This window comes from Pelobates fuscus, chromosome 4, assembly GCF_036172605.1.
Source record: "Pelobates fuscus isolate aPelFus1 chromosome 4, aPelFus1.pri, whole genome shotgun sequence".
NCBI lineage: Eukaryota > Metazoa > Chordata > Amphibia > Anura > Pelobatidae > Pelobates > Pelobates fuscus.
The window spans coordinates 349,627,124-349,650,756 of NC_086320.1; the positions used below are offsets into that span (position 1 = coordinate 349,627,124).

A 23,633-nucleotide genomic window follows, 5' to 3' on the forward strand; every position below is an offset into this window, starting at 1 on the left:
ACCGGTTACTGGCTATGGGGGGATAATGTATAATAAACACAGGTTACTGGCTATGGGGGGATAATGTATAATAAACACAGGTTACTGGCTATGGGAGGATAATGTATAATAAACACAGGTTACTGGCTATGGGAGGATAATGTATAATAAACACAGGTTACTGGCTATGGGGGGATAATGTATAATAAACACAGGTTATGGCTATGGGGGATAATGTATAATAAACACAGGTTACTGGCTATGGGGGATAATGTATAATAAACACAGGTTACTGGCTATGGGAGGATAATGTATAATAAACACAGGTTACTGGCTATGGGGGGATAATGTATAATAAACACAGGTTACTGGCTATGGGGGATAATGTATAATAAACACAGGTTATGGCTATGGGGGATAATGTATAATAAACACAGGTTACTGGCTATGGGAGGGATAATGTATAATAAACACAGGTTACTGGCTATGGGGAGGATAATGTATAATAAACACAGGTTACTGGCTATGGGAGGATAATGTATAATAAACACAGGTTACTGGCTATGGGAGGATAATGTATAATAAACACAGGTTACTGGCTATGGGAGGATAATGTATAATAAACACAGGTTACTGGCTATGGGGGATAATGTATAATAAACACAGGTTACTGGCTATGGTTAAGGTTCTTTATATGTCTTTTAGGATTTTTTGTTGTTCTGCATGCTAGACATGTCCCGCACCCAAAGAAGCCTTTGCTTTGGTTTAAAAAATGTACTGTATTTTTAGATGGGCCCTCACTGCTGTGAACTAGAGATCTTTTTAAGTTAGCTGCACCTCTATAAATAATTTTTGGTCTCGTTGGTAGCAAATTTTTTAAAATGGGATCTTTTTGTAGCATATACCAATGTTTATGAATGACTCTATTAATTTTTTTATTGTTCCCGTTAAAGTTGCATATAAAATGGGCTTCATTATTGTTAAGATTTTTCTGCCGTTGTTTGTAAGTAAGTAATTGTTCTCTAGGGGTCTCTTGAATTTCTTTCATGGCTTTCATTAGTTTCATCTCTTCATAGCCCTTTTCTAGAAATTGTTTCTTGATAATATTCGCTTGGGTAATGAAATCCTGTTCGTTCGTGCAGTTTCGTCGGATTCGTAGGAACTGACCCCTTGGGGCGTTCTCTAGCCAAGGTTTATGATGACAACTCTTTTTCTCTATATATCCATTAGCGTCTACTGGCTTAAAAAATTTTTTGGTTTTAATCCGCTGGTCTTCAATAAAAATTTGAAGATCTAAAAAATTGATACTAGAAGAGCTGTGTATAGTAGTTCGGGACATCACTAGTGACTAACTCAGATTCCAATTAAGCACTGGGCATGTGCTACAGACGGGGAAACTTGGTCACCAATTCCTAATCAGAGATCACGGACTCTGTAACTTATCATAGAGGGTGTTAATACATTCAAAGCAGAATTATAATCTTTCTAGGATGGGACAAAGTGTAGTGTTTTGGGTGCCGTCACCCGTACACTGGAGTTTTTGGTATGTGGGTTTTACTTTTTATACTGTGATGGATTTACATTTTGTTCCGTACATTTGTATTCAGTCCATGCAATTTATTTTTGTCAATAAATCACCAGGAACAAAAATAGTTTTGTTTACTTTTAATGAAAATAAGTTAATATCTAAGCTAAGCTGGCAGCGCACAGGGTTCCTGATGGGCCACAAATTGTTCACTGACATCCTAGCTGCAGTGGGGAAAAAATAAAATCAACAAAGACAAACACACACAAACATTGAGATGAACACACATATGCAGACAGTCAAATACACAGTTTTATTTGATAAATTCTGAATTGTAGTGAATTGAAAATTAGACTTGTTCATGGAGTTAATATATTAGCCATCCACTTAAAGAATGTCGTACCTACCCGCCCCAACCTACCCCATTCACCTTAAATATACTATATAAAAATGTCATACTCACTTTCACAAGTTTTCTTTTCTTCAGTCCCAAAAAGCCTAAATAATAAATCCCTAATAACCCAACACTACTCTTAAATTGAAAAAAGACCTGAGTTGCAAAAAACATGCACGACGTGTCAATATAAAAAAAAAATACTCCACGTGACACCTACTGGGTTCCATGCAAATTGTACCTTTATAAAGGCATCCCATGCTTTGAAATCTGAGTCAGAGCGTATTCAGGAAGCTCTGACAAGCAATTCACATCTTTTGTGAGACTTGCCCGGGAATATTTTATTTAACCTTTTTTGGCTGAAGAAAAAAAGACTTAAGAATGAAGATTTATTGTCCCCCTCTCTCTTTTGTGAGTTTTTTTTTTTATTGTTGGGGATGGCCACCTACCCACTGTGGAAGAAGAAGGGAGCGGTGCCCAAATATCTTTAGGAGTGGACAATGGCATGTATTGCATAGGCTGTTATTTAAGAAAAATATATATATATAACATTTTAATGTGACAAAAAAATTATTTTCTTTCTTTTCCATTCCTCGCTCCTTTTTCTGGCACCACAGGCGGAACACCAAATCACAGAACAAATAAAATGGCTCATCCATTGACCGTTTCATTTGTTTTGTGATATGTCCATATGGGGTTTCTGAGTTGCAGAATTTGGACAAATGGCCAGTCCCCTAAAATCTGCTTGAAACCACAAGTCTGTTGGAAATAGAATTGTGGAATCTAGCTAAGTTTGACTACATTGTGTTTAGGAAATCACCAGGAAATTTCAAATATTGGGTCATAATAGGCAAGCTGGACAGACGTCTGCCTGCCTATTTATCTATCTATCTATCTATCTATCTATCTCTCTATCTCTCTATGAAGAAATTAAGTCTGAGATGCAATGCCTCCCTGTGCTCATTTGCATGTCAAGCCAGGAACTCTGGGAAAGTTGTAGAAATATGACTTCTCGAGTTTATATGCCCAAGAAAAACAGAGAGCCGGCAGTCGTTCCAGATTGTTTTTGTAAACTGCATATAATCAGGGATATTTTTAGGTGATTTTTGACCTCCATGACCTAAATAATTCTTCTCACATGCGCCTATCATTAGTAAAACAGGAAGTTCTGAAAAATTCCCATAAGAGAATTTCGCTGAAAGAGATGTACGTGCAGTTAATTTTAAAAAAAGAATGTCTTGTTTCGGCATTCCCCTTTTCAAGCGTTGTTGAAGTTACTGTATATCTGGCATATGCTGTTCAAACAAACAATGAGAAAATATGCCTTGGCACACTGTACTGAGTAACTTGTCAGGCTCTCTAATCTGTTTAAATCCATTATTGCCGCAGCAGCCAGCATGACAATCAGTTTAGTCTAGTTTCTTCTAGACTTTGTATTCCTATGAAGAAAGGTTTGCTTGCTTTGCTCAAAAATATCTTCAAAACTCAGAAATGCATTTTTAAAAATTACCATTGGAGATAAACATATTTCTGTTTTGTTATTGCTGCAAGAGATTTTAACTTTCAGTGAGCTGATTGTATGAGAATAAAAGTGTTTAACAAACTTTTTTAAATCTAATTGAAATTACGTGTCGTTTTTGCAGGGTGTTTCACTAAGATATGTACTTCAAGGGGGTCTTAATATGCACAGTTTCCTAAAATGGGCAGCAAGTTACCATTAGACTTTTTCAGCTCCAGCAAACGAATTAAATTCTTGTTAATCTGTGCCCGAACGAACCAATCCCAACAGGTAAATCCCAGTCAGATCGATTCTTTCAGACGTGGATTACAGCGGAAAAGGATTTGAGCACAAGTCTAATTACCGCTATTCCCTAATTAACAGCACTTATATTGTCACAATGGGAATGATGAGAACCAAAGTTAAAGGAACACTAAAATGTAAGGAACACAAACATATATTCCCGACACTAGTGGTAATATGACTATTTAGATCCTTAATGAAGCGGTCTGGGTGCCAGGTCCTTCTAGGGTTAACCCATTTTTTCATAAACATAGCAGTTTCTGAGAAACTGCTATGTTTGTGAATGGGTTAAGCCGCTAGAGGCGCTTGCGTGATTCTCACTGTGAAAATCACAGTGAGAGCACGCAAGCGTCCATAGGAAAGCATTATGAATGCTTTCCTATGTGACCGGCTGAATGCGCGCGCAGCTCTTGCCGCGCGTGCGCATTCAGCCGACGGGGAGGAGAAGAGGAGGATCGGAGGAGGAGAGCTCTCCGCCCACCGCTGGAAAAAGGTAAGTTTTAACCCCTTACCCCTTTCCAGAGCCGGGCGGGAGGGGGTCCCTGAGGGTGGGGGCACCCTCAGGGCACTCTAGTGCCAGGAAAACGAGTATGTTTTCCTGGCACTAGAGTGGTCCTTTAAGAGGGAAGTAGGGGAACAAAACCTGTGTGGCCTGGCTGACAAAGAAATTAATTAAGGTAAAGCTGACTTTGCGCACTATGCAAATGCTCTTCCTGCTTCAGTCTCTCTAACACTGTAGCTTTCTTTTACATTTACTACATACACCTTTCCTCTGACTGTATAACAGGAGCTTTTGCCCCCTAGTAAGAAGGTAAGGAGAGGAGTGGACAAGTAAGTGCTAGGGGACAATTCTTAGAAAGCATGGGGCGAGCGCATCATTAGACGCATTTATGCCAAGTTCAGGGTGCTGTCTGCATGGTATGCCTTTTGCTGGCCAGTCTGTATTATTGGCATGCAGCCTGTCATGCATTAATACCAGGCTGACTTTCTAATTCTTCGGGCAGACTCAGACCCTTTTTGGGCATGTTCGCCCCTTTAGGCAGTTCTAGTTAAGTGATTCGCGTCAGTGTCCCAGCCTTTTACTCTGCCCACTGACATGCTTCATCGGACACTGCTGTTAGGGGGTATGGATTTACTTGAAAGATGAAATCCAGAGATTAGGATAGGGTATGTGTTGTCTTATAGCTATATCCTGTGAGTTTGTGTCCAGCACCACTTCCACCAGATACTAGACACTTGGGAGGTATAACTATTTTAGTGTTTTCTGTCGATAAGATTCTGTAATTAGGCCCATAATAATTGTCAGCACCAGGCCCAATGGGCTCTTAATCTATCTGGCCCTGCACACACTTACAAACACAGGTGGACATAAGGACAAATGATCCAAAGTGACAGGTTGTAAATTATGCATGGGGAAGGTTTTGATTTTAGGGGTGAGGTGAATGGTGGGTAGAAGGGCAAAGCTGTTTGTCATTGTACTAAAAGTGTGTGTTTCATGAAGGCTCTGTAGCATACTTCAAACATTTTCAATGGCTTACACATTTCCTAGACTTACATTATTTCTTTCACAGATGTATCACATACCATGCATGGATTGATTCCAAATGTTTGTTGTTATGGTTATAACCATAGGTTCATTGAGATGTCAGTCAAATTAGTCCTAGAAGGGTATGCTGTACAAATCTACAATGGAAAAGTCATGTTGCACCTTATGTGACCACAGCCAAACATCTGCAATCACTCGGACCATTCTGAAATGAATCCAAGCAGAAAGGGTAAAACTATGGAAACAAGAATCTAAAAAAAACTAAAACATTCTTTAACTAACTACCAAACATACATTCAGCATACTGTGATTATTGATGTGCATGTCTGATTTTAGTCTCTATAGGATTACAGCAGCTCCATGTTGAGTAGACCTCTGTAAAGATATTACCTCTTAGTGAATGGATTATTTATCATGTGGATTAGTAATATAGGCTGATCTGTAAATGTGAGATGCATGGATACACTGTCAATAAGATGGTTAGTGCAAAGAGCTCTAGATAAGCACACGAGTTATTCAAAGAGTCTGATCAAAGGTACACCTATAAGGATTTTCTAATACTTCAAAACAGAATGATCATCTCACTAAGGAATCAGGACCTTCATCAAACCAGATATTGACATGGGTGGGGCACCTGTGTCTAGTTTCTGTTACAGAACTCGGAAGGAATGGGCAATGACAAGAGATGCAAGCCTACAAAGAGCATTCACCTCTTCCTTTATAGGGAAAACTTATCCAGGTAGTGGTAGTCTTCACTCATCATAGCCAGGAAATGGCATGCACGCTTCTGGACTGCATTAGGCCTCGATTTAATAATTTTTGTTGGATGAACTCTCCAAATGAATTAATATTTTTGGATAAATGTTTAAAAATAGTTAATATCATAATTTTTGTTTTCCATTTTTTAAAATATTATTTAGATTTTTTTTGCTATATTGATATATTTTTTATTTAGACATGTTGTATATAATTTTTTTTTAATATATATTTTAATATCTTGAAAAAAAGAATTTTAAAAGTTTATCCAAAGAATTATGAAATCATTTGGAAAGCTTATCCAACAATATTAAATTGAGGCCTTAGTTTTCAATAATTATTTATTATTTAGTCGGGATCCTTAATTCAAAAGGAGTTAAGAAACACTACGAGGTATTACATGACCTAGAACCCATGACAGTGGTCCTTCAATTTATGGGATACCGTGTTTGCCTCCTAAAAGAGAACTGCTAAAACCCAACAAACAAATGGAAATATTAAGGTACTGCTAATTTCCTTATGGGCTTTGGGTATATCATCACATTTGAAATATATTTGGGGTTTTCCCAAATTGTCATTCATCGTTTACTTTTTTGTTTTGTTTTAAATGAGTTGAAATAATATAGAACAGAAGAAGCTTTTTTCTCACTTTGGAAAATACAATCTAATCTTGAGCCAGAATTTAAACAGAAGCTACGTTCGTGATGCAGATATAATTTTGTAAGTAACCCAAAAAAAACTCAGCTGAACAAACACAACAGTGTCTTTATCGGCCGACAGTTTCTGTTGCAAATGGAGATAAACTGTGTACGTTTATTACAGCAAAAAAAAAAAAAAAACATCCTGTAAACTTGCTATCTGAGTACTTTATAAGTGCGATGAGAATTAAAGGTGTGATTAAAGGCTCATTATATTAATACAGCATGTGTTCAGAGGACATATTAAGGTATAATTACAAGATACAACAGCAGTAGCAACACGGTTTTATTCAGGCAACTGTACTCTGTCATATATACTCACAATCAGACATAACATTTGCATTCTCTTGCCATTTTGTGAATATGTATTCCCAAAGTAGCAGCGTATTCCTTATAATGACACAGACGCAGATTATTTGGACACTGTGTGTTGTTACAAAGAAAGGTATTTGTTAGTCTATACTAATTTTTGTAATCTGTCTGAAGGACGGAAAGACTCAGATTCCAACCTTATTTACTAATACGTTACACCAGGGGTGCCAAAAAGGTAGATCCCTATTTGTTGTTGGTTTTTTTTTTTAATTCTTTTTTTTGGTGTGCATAAAATCATGACAAGGTAGCATGTAATGCCCCAACAGCATATACAGGCACATAAGAAAGCGTTTCGCCAAAGTTGGACAGCATCGTCATGATATTGAATATTTTTAAGTTAATGGTGGTGACATGGTGTAATAGTGCATTAATAGTGTGGTCGGGATATAACATGTCAGAGCCAAGGATAATACATCATATCCCCATATGTTTTAAAACTACAACTTCCATGATGCCTTATAATTCTAAAGGCATGCAAAGCAGTGGCCTCACTATGGGGGGGGGAGGGGAGGGGAGGAGGAGCAGAAGGGGCCATAGCAGTTTCTCTTTGCTCCTCTGCGCGCTCTCTGTAGTGATGCCGGGGCCGGAGTGGCGTCATGTCACTAAACAGTGCGCAAGGGAGCAGAGAGGAACCGCAGGTTACTGCTCCCTCACGCACCGCCTCCATGCTCCCCGCGGCGGCTAGTTTTAATGTTTCCTGCGCGGCTTAGCAAAGGGCTGACAAATGCCAGGCGCCAGGCCAACCTGGCGTATGGAATTCGTTGAGCCCTGTGTATGTATGTATATATAAACTTTATGTGTGTGTGTATATACATATATATACACACACACATATATACACACGTTTTATAACTGCCCCCCTACTTTTGTATGAATCCTGGAGACGCCACTTATGCAAAGACATGAAAATCATCATGGAAGTTGTAGTTCTACATCTGGGGATCTACATTTTGTGTACTCCTGCTCTACACCCCACTCTAAATATGCAAAAGAGGAATGATTAAATGAGAACAAACATTTCTGTAAAAATACATGTTTCCTGCGCGGCTTAGCAAAGGGCTGACAAATGCCAGGCGCCAGGCCAACCTGGCGTATGGAATTCGTTGAGCCCTGTGTATGTATGTATATATAAACTTTATGTGTGTGTGTATATACATATATATACACACACACATATATACACACGTTTTATAACTGCCCCCCTACTTTTGTATGAATCCTGGAGACGCCACTTATGCAAAGACATGAAAATCATCATGGAAGTTGTAGTTCTACATCTGGGGATCTACATTTTGTGTACTCCTGCTCTACACCCCACTCTAAATATGCAAAAGAGGAATGATTAAATGAGAACAAACATTTCTGTAAAAATACACGATTACTATATCTATCTATATATGATTATTTGTATCTATCTGTCTATCTGTCTGTCTTTCACAAACGTGCAAACCTGGCTTCTGTAGAAAAAACATATTGTTGGCTAATGCATAGGATAGGGAAAAAGTGCAGGGTTTTTTAATAAAGTGAAAATTAAAATTTATGACCAAATTAGCCAAACTGAAAGCATAGTTAACTTAGATAATTTTTCCAGTTTGGCTACGTTTACTTTGAATTTGAAATGCACTTTGAATTCTCATTTTATTTAATAACCCGACAATCTCAAGTCAACTGCAGGTTAAGTGTCATTTATAGTAACAGTTACAGTATTAGAGTGGGGCTTAAACTGAGCCTAGTATAGCACTAACCTATTAAAAAAAAGTTATAACATACGTTATCATAGTAATAAACTTCACACAACTGAAATTATAAGACTTGGAAATGTGTTTTGGCTTGAACTGCAATTCGTCTGAATTTCAGCGATCAGGTGATTGGTCGAATTTCCAAACTCTGATCCAAATTGTACCTGAATGATGAACCAAATGAGCCGCACAATGCTGAATATGTTCGTATTTGATTTGTGATTCTGATATCCACCTTTGGGGCTAAAAAAAGGGATAATTGATGTGATAAAAAGATAATTGATGGCTAGGGGATCGTCACTAAATGTTAATTTCTTTTACAGATCAAGTGAGAAGTGACCAATCGAGGGAAAAAAGCAGTGAAAAGAATCTATAGTTCTTTACTATATATTTAAAGGAATAGTATAGTCACCAGAACAGCTTAATGTAGTTGTTATGGTGTCTATCATGTGAATATGTCCATTCAGGATTTTTCATGTAAACTCTACCTTTACAGAGAAAAAGCAGTGTTTACATTACAGCCTGGGAACACCTCTAGTAGCCACTCCTCAGTGTACAGTGTGCAGCACTGACGTTCAGCGTTTCCATGGAGATGCTGAACTTTCCTCATAAAAACGCATTGATTCAATGCATCTCTATGAGGAGATGCTGATTGGCTAGGGCAGCGTTTGGCTCCACCCCACCCCGCCTCCTTGGCTGAAATCATAAGAATTGACTATCTCAGTTAATCCAATTCTTTCCTATGGGAAATCATTGTGATTGACTGAGATAATGAATTCTGATGATGTCAGCCAAGGAGGCAGATTGGCGGCGGAGCCAGCACCAGTTGACCCGTGCTGCACTGGTAATAAGGTAAGATTTTACTATATTTAAGGGGGCGAGAGGGGTTAGCACTGCAGTGATTATAGGGTCAGGAATACATGTTTGTGTTCCTGACCCCATAGTGTTCCTTTAATATATAAATATAGATTTTTTTTTTTGTAAATCTCCTCAGTTACTTTTTCTCAGTTGAAATACTTGTATCAGTGTACTGCAAACTATATGCATAATATTATATTATGTATATATTTTGCAATACACTGATTGGTACATATTCACACCAATTTTGGTTCGTCTGATTAATTTCCTAACTGGATTTTTGGTACTGAAATTCTGCCGACCAAACCAACATAGTTTAAATTGGGTAATAGTGACAACCCCTGAATGTTGGGCTAAGGTAACATCCCCAGGACGTAGTTGAAATCCAGAGTAATCTGAATGTACCTTTCTTGGTTAAATACTTTGTTATTATTGAAATATGAATGTGAAAGTAAAGGTGAAAGAATGGAAATACAGAAACAAATGTAACTCTTTTAATTCTTAATAAGCATTGTTATGAAGGAGTTAATACGATACAGTAAGAAAGACGTGTCATTTAAAAAGCACTTGTATAGAAGTTTACTGCTTATTTCCCTGCAGTGTTTACTTTCACTTTAAGGAAACTGATGATTAAATCATAACACCCAGTTATTATCTCATCAGTTATGGAATTGATAACCAGAACCAGCCACTTGTGTCATATGAGCCAGAGTCATAACAAGAAAGATAAAACATGAATTTAGGAGAAAAAAAATATTTCATAATTTACGACATACCCTAGGAGGGCTGTATACATGTTTTCATTTTCTTATCGCTTTTTACAAGTGAAGGAAACATGAAAACAGTGGCTTGTCTGCCCTGCAGCCATGTCCTTTAGCTGAAAATCCCATTCCACACCCAACTGCCTGTAGTTTACTGTACGTCTGCATGGGGAGTACACTACAGGAAATTATCCATATGTTTTTCTTTAAGCTACGGAACTCCTTTGGCCGGCTTCATTCCTCTTCAAACATCCTCACACTGTTGTAAAATAACAGGAGCAAGGAAGGGGGAGGCAAAGCAGGAAATGTTCCCAGTTCAGCCGTGGAGAGGGGCACCAGACAGAATTGGGATTTAACTAAGGAACCTTAATCCTACTTTCTCACTCGCTAATTTGCCCTGTAATGGATAGCACTCCCTTTAAAATTTCCAACTGAGCCCAAAAGGATTTAAGTAAATTAATATTGTTTATCTATTGTGGTCGAACAGAGTTCTTTGGATCTCGTCCACCAGGAATGGAAAGAGAGATACAAGTAAGTCATAATTCTGGGGGAGTGTTATATAACAATAAATTGTCATCGCTGGACTGTTCGGAGCAAACGCTACATTCTACATGGGATACGTTACAGCATTCTTGTGCAATATGGAGGGTTACTTGCTACAGTGTAAATTGTCAGGAATGCAAAAAGAATTCATGCAGAAGTTAAAATTGCAGACCATAATAATCAAACTGATAACATAGCTGAGATGATTTTTCCAGTTGATTTATTTTTCCCCTAAAATTTAAAATTCAATCTTAATTTACTTTGCATCCCAGACAATTCTCCCTTTAGTGAATAAACGTGTTAGTAAATGATGTACATACCTTGATTATTTAGTGGGTATGTTAGACTTTATATGAGATAGACTTTACAGTAAAGGAGGAAACTATATTTAAAAGAAGAAAAACTACCACAACAAGAGGACATAGTCTTAAATTAGAGGGACAAAGGTTTAAAAATAATATCAGGAAGTATTACTTTACTGAGAGGGTAGTAGATGCATGGAATAGCCTTCCAGCTGAAGTGGTAGAGGTTAACACAGTAAAGGAGTTTAAGCATGCGTGGGATAGGCATAAGGCTATCCTAATTATAATATAAGGCCAGGGACTAATGAAAGTATTTAGAAAACTGGGCAGACTAGATGGGCCGAATGGTTCTTATCTGCCGTCACATTCTATGTTTCTATGTTTCTATGTTTCTGTAAGTGAAAGAAGACCTATTTAATAACTACTGTACATATATGATGGACTTTTTCATGCCAAACTAACACAATTTGTTTTAAGATGGTGTCTGTATAATTGTAAAAACATTGTATTTAAAAACAATGTCCTTAAACTAATTTGTTCACTTCACTTTTTACAATTTATTTAATCAATACACGTACAAAAATAATCATAATAAAATAATTATTTGTAAAATTTGGGATATTTTATGATAATTACAAGTTTTCATGGATGTATATTTTAAAAAATGTCAGTGTGTTGTAAATTGTATCCATACATACAGTACCAGGGATAGGCAACACTCGGCACTCATCTCCCAAAATGCTCTTGTCACCATAATATTGGCAAAGCATCAGGGGAGATATAGTTCACAACATCTGGAGTGCCAAAGGTTGCCTACCCCTTCCCTATGCATATGACATACATAGAAATATATCAAAATGTATAAAAATATTCATATAGACCTGTATGGTATAATCATGAAGACTCTACTGGATACCCATTCATAGTTCTTGTATTTACCCACTGTAACCTGCTTCTATGATTATACCTTCCTAGCGTAGGGTGATTTGATCACACCTTGTGCATTCCATAGATACAATAAAACTATCGCTAATAGTTTACTAATCATATATATTCTGCCCTAATAAGCTTACAAGTATTTATTTCATTTATTGGATATCTAAGAGAAAGGGTGTTTACTGGAATTTAACCATAAACATATTAGTGCCTTTCCGGCCCTTTCTCAAACCCTAATTGTTTTTTACAGAAGCATTAGGAAGCAGACCTTTCAGGGTTCCATTAATTTTAAAAACATATTAACAAGAGCTGATTAGTGTCCTGGGAGTATTCTGCTATTTAAGAAAGACAAACGCTTATAGGGATAATTGTCACTTCTTTGGGATTTATACCAATGAATAAATTATTGAAAACCACCTACAACTTTTGTTAACTTTATATAATTGAGATGCTCTGATTTCTTTCAAATTTATGTTAAAAAGTTAACAAATGACACCCTGATCCAGTTCAGACCAGGTGAAGCCAGGACAAGCATTGCAAATTAGGAGAATACATGGAAACATTGTTTTAATTCTCCGTCTCTCTGTATGCTTTCTCTATGTTGAGTGCCAGGTAAAAAGGACAGAGTTTATAACAATGATTGACAGGGAGCCAAGATGGAGGCTCCGAGCTGCAGGATTGAAAAGTGTGAAGTTCTACATTTAGTGTTACGTTCCACGCCTCACAACAATTTTGCAGTTAAAGGATCACTATAGTGTCAGGAAAACATAGCAGTTTTCCTGACACTATAGTGCCCTGAGTGTGCCCCCACCCTCAGGGTCCCACTCCCGTGGTTAAAACCCCTTCAGCAGCTTACCTGAATCCAGTGCCGCGCTCCCTCGGCGCTGGTGACCTCTCCTCCCCTCTGACGTCAGCGGAGCCGAATGCGCATGCGCAGCAAGTGCCGTGCACGCATTCAAGCTGTCAATAGGAAAGCATTTTTCAATGCTTTCCTATGGACGCTCTGCGTGATGGAGGCATACTATGCCTCCAGCGTCGCAGATGCGCCTCTAGTGGCTGTCTGGAAGACAGCCACTAGAGGCTCGATTAACCCCAAATGTAAACATAGCAGTTTCTCTGAAACTGCTATGTTTGCATCTGGAGGGTTAAAACCTGAGGGACATTGAGCTGAATTGCCCTCGGTGACTATAGTGTCCCTTTAAATAAAGTCAGTACGAAACATATTAAAAATGCTAGGAAGTGACACTTCTTCTTTAAAGTACAGAAATACTTTTTGACCATAAAATGCAAATATCACGGATGTTTTTTAATGTTGAAATCACTTTAGGAATGTTACCCTAGAGATGTTATTCCCCTAGTCAATGTGCCTGAGTTCAACCTTTCTGGCAAGCAGTGACACTCCTACCAGTCACACAGCCTCCCACAAACTTACATCCCAGTGTTTCTCGCATCCACCTCCCAGTGTCTCTCATCAATTACATATTTCTTTCCATTAACCATGTCTAATGTCTATCTTAATCACTGTAATCACCGCAAATTTCCCCTACCTGTCAAGGCCGCACATTAACTGACAGATGCACACTCTCATATACACTGACAAACAATGACATACACACACTCACTGATTTGACAAGCTGATAGACAGACACACACTATTACTCGGACACACACTGCCAGACTCACACTCACTGACAGACGCACACTCTCACTGACAGATGCACGCACTGACAGACTGACACACACACATATTCACTCACAGACACACACACACTCACAGACACACACACATTTCCCCCAACACTCACATAATTTTATTTTAATTATCATTATTTTTATTATTAAATTTTAAATCCACCCAGCCTCCCTAAGAGAGCTGAAGTGGATTACTTACCTGCGGTCCAGTGGGGTTGCTGGGCGGGCAGTTAGGGGTCGGACAGGCTGAGTAGGCGGCGTGGGAGCTTTAATCTTCCTGCTCAGCTCCCTCGCGCGCCCCTTAGTGATGCCGGGAGCCGCAGTGACGTCATATCCCGACTTCATTAAGCGGTGCATGAGGGAGCTGAGCCGGAAGAGCTCAGGTGAGCATGCTCCCTTGATGCCCGCTGCCCGCTGCCTGCCTCAGGGGGGCTCAAAAGTGGCCAGCCGGCCAGCTCTTGAGCTCCCCAGGACACAAGGCAAACAAGGGATCTGCCTGGGCGTTTGGGGGCGTCTTTTTTGCCGCCCCCTGCAAAGTGCCGCCCAAGGCAAATGCGATACGTCCCTGCATACATCCCTAGTTGGCAATGTAGCACTGTACTTATGTCCCTATTACTTTTCACTGTATCACCGCCAGTGAAACTCAAAAAAAAAAAAAATACATATATCCATCCCATAAAAAAAAAAAGTTTATGACTTGTCATAAAACACATCTTTTTTCCAGTGCCAGATCAGTCTCTTCCATGCTGCCTCTGGTGGCATTATTTTTGATATTTGTTCAATCAAATGCTTTCATTAAAAGGACACTATATGCACCCAGGCCACTTCATCTCATTACCGAAGTCTAGGTACAGTGCTCCTGCCCCCTTAACACTGCAATGTAAAACATAGCAGTATTAGAGAAGCTGCAGTGTTTACATTGTAAGGTTAAGACCGCCCCTAGTGGCTGTCTACCACTCCGTGAAATGACTCTGGACATCCTCATGCTTTGCATCCCTATAGGAAAGCATTGATTCAATATTTTCCTATGGGGAGGGCCTAATGCACATACACTAGCTGCGAACACTCATTAAGTTCTCCCATCGTCGAAAGAGAAGAAGATGGATCCAGCAACGAGAGACCTCTCTCGCACTGGATCAGTTAAGTAAAGGAAATATTTTTTTTACCCTTTCATGACTGGCCAGGGGAGTCCATGGAGGCAGAGGCACACTATATAGTCTTAGGAATACAGAACTGTTAAAAACTATAGTGTAATGTTACCAGTGATCGTATTACACGCAAATGTATTATAATATAATTGTACTGAACCGAAAATCTTAAAGCAATTGTATAAACGATATGTGTACTTGGATGTAAAAATAACTGTGTGATTCCCTACAACCTGTCTCCATTTTCTCTCCTTTCTGTACCCCCTTCCCAACCCAATGTTCTTTAAATATGAAAAATCCAATAAACTTCCTTTCATATACAGTGGTTTTGGTGCTTAGAGTGTCCATTTAATGTTATTGAAATATGCAGTGCTGTCTAATGGATGGCACAGGGTCAGCATGGTAGTGGTAGAGACCATTTATTAAATATTGAAGATTCTTGTTGATGTTGCTGCACTATTACATTTCCATGATATAGGGTTGTTTTTTTTAATGAATATCCTGAAGGAGTCCCCCATGTCATGGAATTCCTCCCAACTACTATCATTACATGAAATTGACTTGATCAGGTTGAGCTTGAATCAGTCCAAGGCAGTGCTTCTAATGTCTTCACGATAATTTTACTGTCATAAAATGGCCATAAAAAAAACAATATTCATATTATTCTTATTAAGTGGCATGACAAACAGCCATAGATAACCATTACATTTACTATCATGTTACAAAAACAATTAGCCAAACCCAGAGTCATTTATTTTACAGCTAGATGATTGATCTATCCAGAGTAGTTGTTTCAAAGGTCCAACATTTAATGATCATGAACAATGTTTGTGCTTCCAGAGGAAGTTTGTAGCTCGTTGGTGACTTTTCAACCAAAGAAGACAGGTAGATGCTAAATAATTGATCAGTTTGTGTTTCCATTTTGTGAGATTGTGTGCCTTAGTAAGTTGTAACTTAGCTGTTGATGCTTCAAGAGATTTTCACTTTCCAATTTCAGCAGCACTCAGATTTGAGCTCTAGCAGACCAGCATATTAACAATCTGAATTTGTAGAGAAGTGTCATCCCAAAATGCCATCACTGAAAAGGTCACTGAGCTCTGCAAAATGGGTCCTGCTACTGCCCTGCTAGTGCTACTTGCAATGTGCAGAAATCACACTGCCGCGTGTTTGATTTTGTACAACTTTCATCAATGGCTGTGACTGCTGAACTTGTAGGGTCAAATGTCTGCATTCTTTTGAGCATGTACTGAAAAGTGTGATTGGTATCTCAAAGCGCCAAGATTAAAAATTAACATAGTCCTGCAAGGTATTGCAATTTTATCACCTTGCGTTGGCCAGGGATACAGTTGTAATTTGGACCCGATTCCAATGAACACTGTAACGCATAAAGAATAAAAATATGTTGTTTATGGACAGTTACATTCATAATTTGTTTCATTATGCAGCAGTCACAAACAGCTCTAGAACTAACAGGTTGAACCTGACCTGTTCTGCTCATGAAACTCATCAGAGAACTCTAACACTAGACAACTCTCTCAGAACATGATACACTTTGTTTTTAAAATAAGATTCATGGATGTAGGAGAGGTGATTTGGTATTCTTCCTGTAGTGCTGTCTTTGGAAATGGCTTTAAATGAACTTCATGGAAATCATGGTTGTAGAGCAGCTGATACGTAAAAGATTTGCTGAAAACTATCTACAAGTACCACTCGTGTGAGTGTTTTCCAATAATAATTTGTGGAATTAATTGGATCAATGCTGGATTACGTGGAATGTTGGATCTCCCAGTTTGATTGGTATAAATATTTTTTTATTACATATTTTGATGTAACTGTCTGTCAGTTGCCTATTTTCCATATCACTTGGGTTCTACATTAATGTGGACTCTTCTGAAGACAGGAGAACAACTATGAGAAACTCACCCATAGTGAATGTTCATAATTTATGTAAACTCATCAGCAGTTCAGATTTGGGTGATTTTACTCACTTTCTACTGTAAAGAAAGGTACCATCTGAAGTTAACTGGGTTTCGTCTCAGGAATTTATATTAGGAACTCATGCCACAAAATGTCAACTTTTCCGGAGTTGAGTAGATTAGACATCATTTAGATACAAGCCTGAAGAAGATTCAAATAAACATTTAGTAGCAAGATGTTGTGGTAAGTTATCTTGTTTCCTTTCCACATCCTGATTTGTATCACTGTGCATGGTGTACATACATGTAACCCGGAACCACATTACTTTGTTGTGCAGAAATGTTTGTGATAATTGCAAAATGTTGATCCCCAACTCTTTATTATTACTCTTAAGTCCCATGGCGAACCATTAGGTGGAAGGAACAGGATATGGTATTTAACATTTTGATTATGGTAATTGCCCTTGTTCGGTTCATGAGATGATATAGTATTTTTTCTAAAATGTGAACATCAATTACAATTATTTACATATTCCAAAGCGCTGTACACCAGGTAAACAAGACAAACATTTAATTCCAACAAAACACATATGACATACGAGAACAGTAGGTGAAGAGGGCCCTGCCAATGGAACTTACAATCTAAAGTAAAGCTGGAATTAGATAAATGTACTCAGACATACTAATGGCTGTGAATTAAAGGGGCAGTAAAGGTATTTTACAGAGATCCTTTTGTTTAGACCAGTCATGTCCATAAATCACATTTATTGGCAGCTCTCTGTAATTGTTGTAAGTTCAGTTCCAGTTCACAGACCTGGTGGTGAGGATATATGCTTTGCCCATGTCGGGTGGTGGCTGCAGAAAGAATTTTGTAAAGTGTTCCTGTCCAACAAAACATGCATTACCCAAACACTCTACTTTACCAAAACTGAAGGCTTTATAAATACCTGCTTGAGTTGCACTGTCATATTTTACACCCCACCTCCTATAGACTGTAAGCTCGTTTGAGCAGGGTCCTCTCCAACCTATCGTGCCTGTAAGTTTTTTGTAATTGTCCTATTTATAGTTAAATCCCCTCTCATAATATTGTAAAGCGCTACGGAATCTGTTGGCGCTATATAAATGGCAATAATAATAAAAAAATATATATATTATAGCTGAATATTTAATGCCAGTGAAAACAAGGTAAACGAAAGTCACTCTGCGTCCTATAACACAGCACACAATATGGCAGATCCTTAATGTTTTGATAGACCCACATCACTTCTTCATGCTGATTGGTGGTACCGAAAAATGTCTGCCCTGCACTAGTAGAATTCCAATGCTGCCAGAGGGAACTCAAACTCTGATTAGATGACAGAGTCTCGAAACGCTGTTTAGGTGACAGAGTCTCTTTAAAACTTTTCAAGGCCATGAAAACATTTTGTACACAATGGATATTCTGTTTCTTGGCACATGGTGTACACGAGGAGTGCCAGATAAGACAAAACACTGCCTCATGAAGGCTTTAACTTCAACACTTCATCTAGTTTCTAGTGAATTAACTGACTTTGTTATTATTCACTGCTAGAACCATAGTACTCTGCATGAGACTCTGCTGCTCAGTTTATGGTAACATTAGCTGGCTTATAGCAATGGAAGCATATGGAAACACCGCAGCAGAACTCACAGACATTCCTATGGATCCTCTAAAAAAGTAGACCCAGAGACTCTTGAATATTAGGAAGACCTCCAGAAAAGATCAAAGTGATAAAACTATCTTTGGATTTACAAAAAAGTTCAACGAAGGACATACATATATTCCCTAAGAACCAGTTTGTTTGCCCAGTGAGAAAAGGGAAACAATGTATATAGCAACTATAAAGATAAAATCATTAGTAGTGCTAGGTTACATTGAATACAATCTAGAACTCCATATTGAAACAGAACTTATATTCTTTAAAAAGACAATAGAAAGTAAAGTAGGTATATAAGACATAAGTAGCATTCTAATCAGAAACAATTTATAAAGCAAGTTTCATACTGACACACATTCGCAGATTAACAAACTGTCAGTTGATGAACAGTAGTTACTATTGCCCAACTTGACCATAGTCATTTTATGAACCGTGGAATGATAAAAGGCTGTGTCAGATCAACCAGAGATGAAGCATGTACACAAATGGTTTTAACAAGTAATGCAGTCAATGGATCTAGCAGTGTGGGGTTTAATCACGAAACTGGAATTTGCAGCAAATTTACGTAGGAATTGCAAATCACTGAACAAAGAATTTCTCCATCACAGACATATATCCAGTTATATATATCCAATTATATCCAATGTTTTAAATTTTTAATTCCCCTCTTAGTCTCTGCAATTCTCAAGTTTAGTGAATACATGTACGCCTTAATCTAAGTACAAATTACATTTCCTGATTTTACAACATTTTACAATATTTTCTGGATGCAAATGACCTAGTGAAATTTGGGTTTCTAGTTTCAAGCTGAGCTGTTGATCCCTGTTGATAACAAAATACGTTTTTTTTTTACTTGTTAATGTTCAATTCCGCATTCTATGGCCTATTTCGGTTAAAGGTTTAATTACAACACCAAAGTTAATGAGCCTTAAAGGAAGTGATTTAGCTATTCAAAGCCTTCAACCAACTGGCTAATTTGTTACTTTTGATCATCAAACATAACATTGGTTGCGGTTTCAATTTATTAAAATAAAATAAAACAAAGAAACAAGTCTTTGATTTGAAGTAGAACCCTGATCCCAAATAATACCTAACACGCAATGATGAATAAAGCAGTTTACCTGCAGCCAAGCTCTATTTATCATACAATTTTAATGTTACATTAAAGGTCATGGCATGACTAACATAACTTAATGTTGCAAGAGGATGTATAGATGAAATTTAATCAACTGTTCATACTTTACATATTTATCATGTTCTTTGCTTTTACTGCAATGGCATGGGAGTAAAGAATACAAATTGAAAGGCCAAAAAGGTTGCATGCACTCCTCTGCCCCGTTTAAGGGATATAGAAGCATCTACTGGTTGTTTAATGGGGTTTCCAAGAGTTACTAAACACTCCCAATCTCTTATGCAGAGTTCCAGCTTATTTTAACATTAAAACCACAGTTTCCGGAATACAGCTAGTGATTCCTAGCTACTGATTGGGACACTAAGCACTATGCCAGGGGTAGCCAAACTAAGAGCCTCATGTTAAAATGTAAAAAATATTCAAGAGCTGCAATTAAATTTATTGGAGAATTCAACAAAACCCTCCATGTGTCTCATTCCCCTGCAGCCCTTCCCATCTGTTTCCTTCCCTCCTCCATGTGTCTCACTCCCTCCGCCTATGTGTCTCATTACCCCTCTCCCGCCATGAGTCTTATTCCCTTAGCCCCTTATATGTCTCATTCCCCCATTCCACCATCTGTAACATTCCCCCAGTCCCACCATGTGTCATATTCCCCCAGTACCCAATGTATCTCATTCCCTTAGCGCCTTATGTGTCGCATTCCCCCAGTCCCCCATGTGTCACACTACCCTCAGTCTCCCATGTGTCACACTACCCTCAGTCTCCCCATGTGTCGCATTCCCCCAGTCCCCCATGTGTCACACTACCCTCAGTCCCCCATGTGTCACACTACCCTCAGTCACCCCATGTGTCACATTACTCTCAGTCCCCCATGTGTCACACTAGCCTCAGTCCTCCAATTGTCACATTACCCTCAGTCCCCCATGTGTCACATTACTCTCAGTCCCCCATGTGTCTCATTCCCCCAGTTCACCATGTGTCACACTACCCTCAGTCCCCCATGTGTCACATTACCCTCAGTCCCCCATGTGTCTCATCCCTCCAGTCCCCTATGTTTCTCATTCCACCAGCCCCCCTATGTGTCACATTCCCCCAGTCCCCTATGTGTCTCATTCCACCAGACCCCCTATGTGTCACATTCCCCCAATACCCCCATGTGTCTCATTCCTCCAGTAACCCCATGTATCATATTTCCCTAGTACCCCATGTGTTTCATTATCCCAGTCCCAAACATGTTTCTTTCATTTAATTTTCTCAGCCCCAACATGTGTCTCATTTCACCCTTCCATCCCCCCACCTGCCTCCCCTGTGTAGTGTGGCTGAGCTGCGGACCACGGTACAGGAGCTTGTTTCCCTCCACCTGGTCTGACAGGATGCGCACACTTCCTGTCAGATGGGTAGAAGGAAACAAGCTCCTCTACCTCGGGCCACAGCTCGGCAACGCTACAAGGAATGACTGGCAGGTGGGAACGCACTTCCAGTCTGGTGCACCCTAAGGCCAGCTATGGTAGCGCCGGCCCTGAAAAGCTTTCGCAAGCCACATTGGACCATCTAAAGAGCCACATGTGGCTTGTGTGTTGCAGTTTGGCCATGTCTACTCTATGCAGTCAGGCTTGGGAGATAAAAAAAAGTGAAGCAGTCAATAATAGTGGGCTTTAAGCCTTGGCAGTTCCCTGTACATTCACATGGAAATCAGGAAGGATGTGATGTCCCTTAGGATGTGCTCAAGGGATGCCGTGGCAGATAACGCAGAAGTCAAGATTTTACTATACGCTCCCACTAGACAACAGGAAATCCACCCTTCTGATGCAAAAAAGTTGGCAAACAAGGAGGGTGGCTAAAACAAAATATGTATATTGTGTAGCAAAATAGGTGTTATATCCTGGAGTATACATATTTGTATCCAGAATTATTGCACTGGCTTGAGATAATGATCACATCCTCTAGGGGGTGCTAACTCTGCACTTTTAGATAGGAAAGGGCTCATGTATTTATGTTATATCTACCTGCATGTTCTAGGTGACATTCTGCTATAAACATGACATTCGTTCGTGTTTTGTTTTGTGTTTCGACAGAGACATTTAACCCCACCAAAGTTCTAGAACTTCTGGTGAAAGACTTAAACTGTGCAATGAAATCTACCAAAAGCATAGGAGTACTCATGTGAAATACAGGTTGTATCCCCCACTCATGTTTTTGTCCACAATTGTGGAATTGGATGGTTGAAGAACAGGTTTTCACAAACTTTGAATTGTTACCAAAAAACAAACATTTATTCACATTTTCTGTTGTATTTTTTATGTAAGTTAATTTTTTTATGAAAAAAATGTTCTTTAAATACTAGACTGACTCTTCCTATTTCAGGGGTAATTTATGGCTGTGCACATATCATCAATCTGTGATATTTACTTACAATTTTAGATCAAATGTTTGTTGACATACACTTTGTCAGGTGAAAGCATTGACACCACTAAATGTTTTTACATTATACAAAATGTTAAATTATGACAACTCACCAATAGAGAAGAAGAGAATGATAGATGTATTAACTGTCACCTAGTTAACTACCTGAAAAATTTTAATTTTTCCTTATTCACATTAATTTAATATGCAAATGTTGTTAATGATAAAAGAAGATTAACGGAACATTTTAGGGTTAGTAATACACAGATGTATTGCTAACACTACAGTGTCCCTCTACCACCACCTCGATCAAAGGGTTAAAAATCCTTTAACCACTTACCTGTAGCCAGGTCCCTCGGCGCTGACTCTGTCTCTGCCTTTTCCGACGTCATGGTTTCAATGATGATTGGCAAGACGTTAGATGTCCTCATCCTCCGTGAAGCTGCAGGAAGTGCCTTTGGTGGCTGTCTCCCCTTAAGCATGAAAAACAAGACACCAAGATTAAATATAGAAAACATGATTATTCACTAAAATGTGAATTGTTTGAAACTGCAAACTAAGGTAACTTAGGTAACTAAACTGGAAATATAACTGAGTTTGAGAATATATCCTGACTTGGGTTTGTTTGCCAAACATTTGCAATTCGCAGTTTAGTGAATATCCCTAACAGAATAATTACATTTATACGATTTAAATTTATATTATTCATTGACATTTATGATTGGCTTCGATACACATCTTGCCACCTTACAATTCTCTTGGCTACAATGTAACTGTGATTAAAAACAGTTAATGGGATTTTAATCAATAATATAGCTCGAAGAAGCAAAACTTTGTTCAGAAAAGAAAATTCTTTAAAATAAAACAAATAGTGTTGCTGGTATTATAACGTTATATTTATATTAAATATTGCTGCTGTTATGAAACATGTCAGATACTCTATTAGGTCTCAGCACACAGTGTGCACAGGGTTAAAGCATCAAGATACTGATAGACTCCAACCACAGCGGCTACTCCTGACTCCCTATTAGCTCTCAGCACACAGTCACAGTGCATACAGGATACTGGTAGACTTCTTATTACACAGTGTACACATGGTTTAAGTTGCAAAAACAAAGATAAGAAACGTTTGGCCCATCTATTCTGCCCAATTTTCGGGAATACTTACATTATTCCCTGGCCTTATCGTAAGTCTAGAATAGTCTTATGCCTATTCCACGCATGCTTAAACTCCTTCACTGTGTTATCCTCTACCACTTCAACTGGAAGGCTATTCCATGCGTCCACTACCCTTTCTGTAAGGTAAAGCAGGATACTGATAGACTCCTTATTGCTCCTTATTACCATTGGAGCTGGCACTATAATTAATCTGCAGTGGTTATATGGAGCAAAGAAGTCGCTGATTAACATAATCAGCAATAATTAGAGTGTAAAACAGATTTAAATCAGAATCAGG

At 38.6% G+C, this 23,633-nt stretch overlaps 1 protein-coding gene across 12 annotated transcripts in view; it reads left to right on the forward strand.

The window, feature by feature from the left end:
- Nucleotides 1-23,633, forward strand: part of KIAA1217 (KIAA1217 ortholog) — a 591,389-nt gene that overhangs the window by 242,100 nt on the left and 325,656 nt on the right. The window contains exon 1 of one of the 12 annotated variants that reach the window (XM_063452546.1): nt 10,629-10,960. The exons of the other annotated variants lie outside the window; for them this stretch is intronic. The gene's annotated coding sequence lies outside the window, so the exon portion shown is untranslated. Of the gene's footprint in view, nt 1-10,628; nt 10,961-23,633 lie in introns of those variants that run through there. 12 annotated transcript variants of the gene reach the window in all.